Source organism: Bos indicus x Bos taurus, chromosome 9 (genome assembly GCF_003369695.1).
Source record: "Bos indicus x Bos taurus breed Angus x Brahman F1 hybrid chromosome 9, Bos_hybrid_MaternalHap_v2.0, whole genome shotgun sequence".
Lineage (NCBI taxonomy): Eukaryota > Metazoa > Chordata > Mammalia > Artiodactyla > Bovidae > Bos > Bos indicus x Bos taurus.
The window spans coordinates 44,816,104-44,822,103 of record NC_040084.1 but is presented as its reverse complement, the minus strand read 5'-3'; positions in this window follow the sequence as shown (position 1 = coordinate 44,822,103).

The following is a 6,000-nucleotide window of genomic DNA, read 5'->3' as shown; positions in this document are numbered from 1 at the left end:
TCTAGTGAGTTGGCTTTTTACATCAGATGGCCAAATTGTTGGAATTTCAACTTCAGCATCAGTCCTTCCAATGAATATTCAGGGTTTATTTCCTTTAAGATTGACTGATTTGATCTTCCTGCTGTTGAAGGGACTCTCAAGAGTCATCTCCAGCACCATAGTTCAAAAGCATCAATTCTTCAGTGCTCAGCCATTTTTATGGCCCAACACTCACATCCATACATCACTACTGGAAAACTATAGCTTTGACTATACAAACCTTGGTCAGCAAAGTGATGTCTCTGCTTTTTAATATGCTGTCTAGGTTAGTCATAGCTTTTCTTACAATGAGTAAGCATATTTTAAGTTCATGGCTGCAGTCACCATTCACAGTGATTTTGGAGCCCAAGAAAATAAAGTTTGTCACTGTTCCTATTGTTACCCCATCTATTTGCCATGAAGTGATGGCATCAGATGCCATGATCTTAGTATTTTGAATGTTGAGTTTTAAGTCAGCTTTTTCACTCTCCTATCTTACTTTCATCAAGAGGCTCTTTAGTTCCTCTTTCATTTATGCCATTAGAATTTGAAATAGCTCAACTGGAATTCCATCACATCCACTAGCTTTGTTCATAGTGGGCTTCCTAAGGCCTATTTGACTTTACATTCCAGGATGTCTGGCTCTAGGTGGGTGATCACATCATCGTGGTTATCTGGGTTATGAAGATCATTTTTGTATAGGTCTTCTGTGTATTCTTGCCACCTCTTCTTAATATCTTCTGCTTCTGTTAGGTCCATACTGTTTCTGTCCTTTATTGTGCCCATCTTTGCATGAAATTTTCCCTTGGTATCTCTAATTTTCTTGGAGAGATCTCTAGTCTTACCCATTCTGTTGTTTTCCTCTATTTCTTTGCATAGATCGCCGAGGAAGGCTTTCTTATCTCTCCTTTGGAACTCTGCATTCAGATGGGTATAAGTTTCCTTTTCTCCTTTGCCTTTAGCTTCTTTTCTCAGCTATTTGTAAGACTTCCTCAGATAACCATTTTGCCTTTTTTCCTTTCTTTTTCTTGGGAATGGTCTTGATCACTGCCTCCTGTACAATATCATGAACCTCCATCCATAGTTCTTCAGGCACTCTGTCTATGCGATCTAATCCCTTGAATCTATTTGTCACTTTCACTGTATAATTGTAAGGATTTGATTTAGGTCATACTTGAATGGTCTATTCATTTTCCCTACTTTCTTCAGTTTAAGTCTAAATTTGGCAATAAGTAGTTCATGGTCAGAGCCACAGTCACTCCCAGTCTTGTTTTTGCTGACTTCTCCATCAGAAGACTTATAGATGGAGAATGACTTATAGAACTTATAGATGCAGAATGATTTAGAGAATCTTTGCCTGCAAAGAATAGAATCAGTCTGATTTCAGTATTGATCATGTGATGATATCCATATGTAGAGTCTTCTCTTGTTTTGCTTGAAGAGGTTGTTTGCTATGACCAGTGTGTTCTCTTGGCTAAACTCTGTTAGCTTTTGCCCTGCTTCATTTTGTACTCCAAGGCCAAACTTGCCTGTTGCTCCAAGTATCTCTTGACTTCCTACTTTTGCATTCCAGTCCCCTATGATGAAAAGGACATCTTTTTTTTTGGTGTTAGTTGTAGCAGGTTGTAGGTCATCATAGAACTGTTCAACTTCATCTTCTTCAGCACTAGTGGTCAGGGCATAGACTTGGATTACTGTGAGATTGAATGGTTTGCCTTGAAAAGGAACTGAGATCATCCTGTTGTTTTTGAGATTGCACCCATGTACTGCATTTCAAACTCTTGTTGACTATGACTGCTACTACTGTTAAGTCACTTCAGTCGTATCCGACTCTGTGCGACCCCATAGCCGGCAGCCCACCAGGCGCCCCCATCCCTGGGATTCTCCAGGCAAGAACACTGGAGTGGCTTGCCATTTCCTTCTCCAATGCATGAAAATGAAAAGTGAAAGTGAAGTCGCTCAGTTGTATCCGACTATTTGCGACCCCATGGACTGCAGCCTACCAGGCTCCTCCATCCATGGGATTTTCCAGGCAAGAGTACTGGAATGGGGTGCCATTGACTTCTCCTGTTGACTATGAGGGCTACTTCATTTCTTCTAAGAGATTCTTGCCCACAGTAGTAGATACAATGGTCATCTGAATTAAATCACCCATTCCTGTCCATTTTAGTTCACTGATTCCTAAAGTGTCTATGTTTACTCTTGCCATCTCCTGTTTGACCACTTCCAATTTACCTTGATTCATGGACCTAACATTCCAGGTTCCTATGCAATGTTCTTTACAGCATTGAACTTCACTTTCACCACCAGACACATCCACAATTGGGGGTCATTTCCACTTTGATTTAGCCTCTTCATTCCTTCTGGAGCTGTTTTTCTGCTCTTCTCCAGTAGCATATTGGGCACCTACCAACCTTGGGGGGTGGTTCATCTTTCTGTGTCATATCTTTTTGCTTTTTCATACTGTTCATGGGGTTCTCAAAGTGATAATGTTGAAGGGGTTTGCCATTCCCTTCTCCAGTGGGCCACGTTTTGTCAGAACTTTCCCCTATGACCCATCCATCTTGGGTGGCCCTACATGGCATGGCTCTTAGTTTCATTGAGTTACACAAAGCTGTGATCCATGTGATCATTTTGGTTAGTTTTTTGTATTGTGGTTTTCATTCTGTCTGCCCTCTGATAGATGAGGATAAGAGGCCTGTGCAAGCTTCCTGATGGGTTGGACTGGCTGTGGGGAAAACTGGGTTTTGCTTCGATGGGCAGGACCATGCTCAGTAAGTTTTTAATCCAATCTTCTCCTGATGGGTGGGGCTGTGCTTCCTCCCTGTAGTTCGGCCTGAAGCCAAACTACGTAGGGATAATGTCCTCCTCCAAAACGACTGATTCCAGCGTGCCACACCTCCCAGGACTGCTGCTGCTAGTGTCCCTGACCCCATGGCAGGCTACTGTTAATCCACGCTGCTGCCAGAGACTCCTAAACACTCACAGGCAATTCTGGTTCAGTCTCTCGTGGGGTCACTGCTCCTTTCTTCTGGGTCCTGGGGTGTACAAGGTCTTGTTTGTGCCCTCCAAGAATCTGTTTCCCCAGTCCGATGGAAGTTCTGTAATCAAATCGTGCTCACTTTCAGTCAGGTTCCCTGGGGATTCTCAGTCCCTTTGTTGGATCCCCAGGTTGGAAAGTCTGTTGTGGGCCTAGAACTTTCACAGAACTTCTTCGGTATAATTTTTCTCCAGTTTGTGGATCACCCATATGGTGTTAGAGAATATTCTAATTTTATTGTTTTACAAATAGCTGTCCAGTTTTCCCAGCACCACTTATTGAAGAGCTTTTCCCCATTGTATATTCTTGCCTCCTTTGTCAGAGATTAGTTGATCATAGGTGCATGGGTTTATCTCTGGGCTTCCTATCCTGTTCCATTGATCTGTATTTCTATTTTTGAGTCAGTACTATATTGTTTTAGCTTTACTGTAGCTTTGTAATATAGTGTGAAGTCAGGGAGCCTGATTTCCTTCAGCTACATTTTTCTTTCTCAAGATTGCTTGGCTATTCAGGGTATTTTGTGTTTCCATATAAATTATAAAATTTTTTATTTTATTTCTGTGAAAAATGCCGTTGGTAATTTGATAGGGACTGCATTGAATCTGTATATTACTTTGGGTAGTATATAATTTATATCATGTTAATTCTCGAATCCAAGAATCAATCAAAGAATATCTTTCCATCTGTTTTTGTTGTGTTTGAGTTCTTTCATCAGCATTTTACAATTTTCTGAGTCCAGACCTTTTTGCCTCCTTAGGCTGGTTTATTCCTAGGTATCTTATTCTTTTTGTTGCATTAAGTGAGATTGTTTCCTAAATTTCTCTTTCTGATCTTTCATCATTTGTATATAAGAATGTAAGTGGTTTTTTGCACATTAATTTTGTATCATGCAACTTTACTGAAGTCATTGATGAGCTCTAGTAGTTTTCTTGTGGCATCTTGAAGATTTAGTATGTATAGTATTATGTCATCTGCAAGCAGTGACAGTTTTATTCCTTTTTTCCAATTTGGATTCCTTTTATTTATTTTTTTTATTTTTTATTATTTATTTTATTTTATATTATTTTATTATTTATTTTTTATTATTTATTCCTTTTATTTTTCTTCTTTGATTGTCCAAAATACGTTGAACAAAAGTGGTGAGTATAGACATCCTTGTCTTGTTCTTGATCTTTAGAGGAAATGTATTCAGCTTTTTTCTGTTGAGAATGATGTTTATTGTGGGTTTGTCATATACGGCCTTTATGTTGAAGTTTGTTCCTTCAACAAGGGGGCTTCCCTTGTGGCTCAGCTGGTAAAGAATCTGCCTGCAATGCGGGAGACCTGGGTTCGATCTCTGGGTTGGGAAGATCCCCTGGAGAAGGGAACAGCTACCCACTCCAGTATTCTGGCCTAGAGAATTCCATAGACTGTATAGTCCATGGGGCCACAAAGAGTCGGACGTGAATGAGCGACTTCCACTTTCACTTGTTCCTTCTATGCTCACTTTCTGGTAGATTTCTTTTTATCATAAATGGGTGTTTAATTTTGTCAGAAGCTCTTTCAGCATCTATTGAGATGATCATATGGTTTTATTCTTCAGTTGCTAATGTGGTGAATCATTCTGATTGATTTATAGATCCTGAAAAATCCTTGCATCCCTGGGATGAGTCCCACTTGATCATGGTGTATGATCCCTTTAATGTGTTATCGGAGTTGGTTTGCTAGTATTTTGTTGAGGATGTTTGTGTCTATGTTCATCAGTGACATTAGTCTGTCTTTGTGTGTGTGTGTGTTTGTGGTATCTTTGTCTGCTTTCGGTATCAGGGTGATGCTGGCCTCGGAGAATCAGTTTGGGCGTGTTCCTTCCTCTGCCGTTTTTTGGGAGAGTTTCAGAAGGATAGTGTTAACTCTTTTCTAAGTGTTTGACAGAATTCACCTGTGAAATCGTTTGACCTTGGGCTTTTGTTTGTTGGAGGTTTTTAAGATACTGGTTCAGTTTCAGTACTTGTGATTGGTCTGTTCATATAGTCTATTTCTTCCTGGTTCAGTCTTGGAAGGTTGTACTTTTCTAATAATATGTCCATTTCTTCTAGGTTTTCCATTTTATTAAGGTACAGTTGCTTATATTAATAGTATACTCTCTTATGCGCCTTTGTATTTCTGTGGCGTTAGCTGTAACTTGTCCTTTTCATTTTTCTGACTTTATTAATTTGGGCCCTCTGCCTTTCTGTCTTGATAAGCCTGGCTAAAAGTTTATCAATTTTGTTTATCTTTCCAAAGAACCAGCTTTTAGTTTCTTCAATCTTTTCTATTGTTTTCTTCATCTCTATTTCACTTTTTTTCCTGCTCTGATCTTTCCTTCTACTTTGGGTTTTTTGTGGTGTTCTTTCTCTAGTTGCTATAGGTATAAGGTTCAGTTGTTCATTTGAAGAGTTTTGTTTCCTGAGGTATGATTGTATTGCTGTAAACTTCCCTCTGAGAATTGCTGTTGCTACATTCCATAGGTTTTAGATCACTGTGTTTTATTGTTATTTGTCTCTAGGTATTTTTTGATTTCTTCTTTTGCTTCAGTGATCCATTTATATTGTTTTAGTCTCCACATGTTTGTGTTTTCTACAGTTTTTTTCCTGTAATTTATTTGGTCCAAAAAAGATACTTGATATGATTTCAACTTTGTTAAAGTTGCTGAGACTTGATTTGTGGCCCAATATGTGTTCGATCCTTAAGAATGTTCCATGTGCACTTCAGAAAAATGTGTATTCTACTGCTTTTGGAGGAAACATTCTATAAATATCAATTAAACTCATCTTGTCTAATGTGTCATTTAATGCCCATGTTGCCTTGATTTTTCTGTCTGATCTCTCCACTGGTGTAAATGGGTTGTTAAAGTCCCCACTATTATTGTGTTGCTATCGATTTCTCCTTTTATGAATGTTAGCATTTCCTTTATATATTGAAGT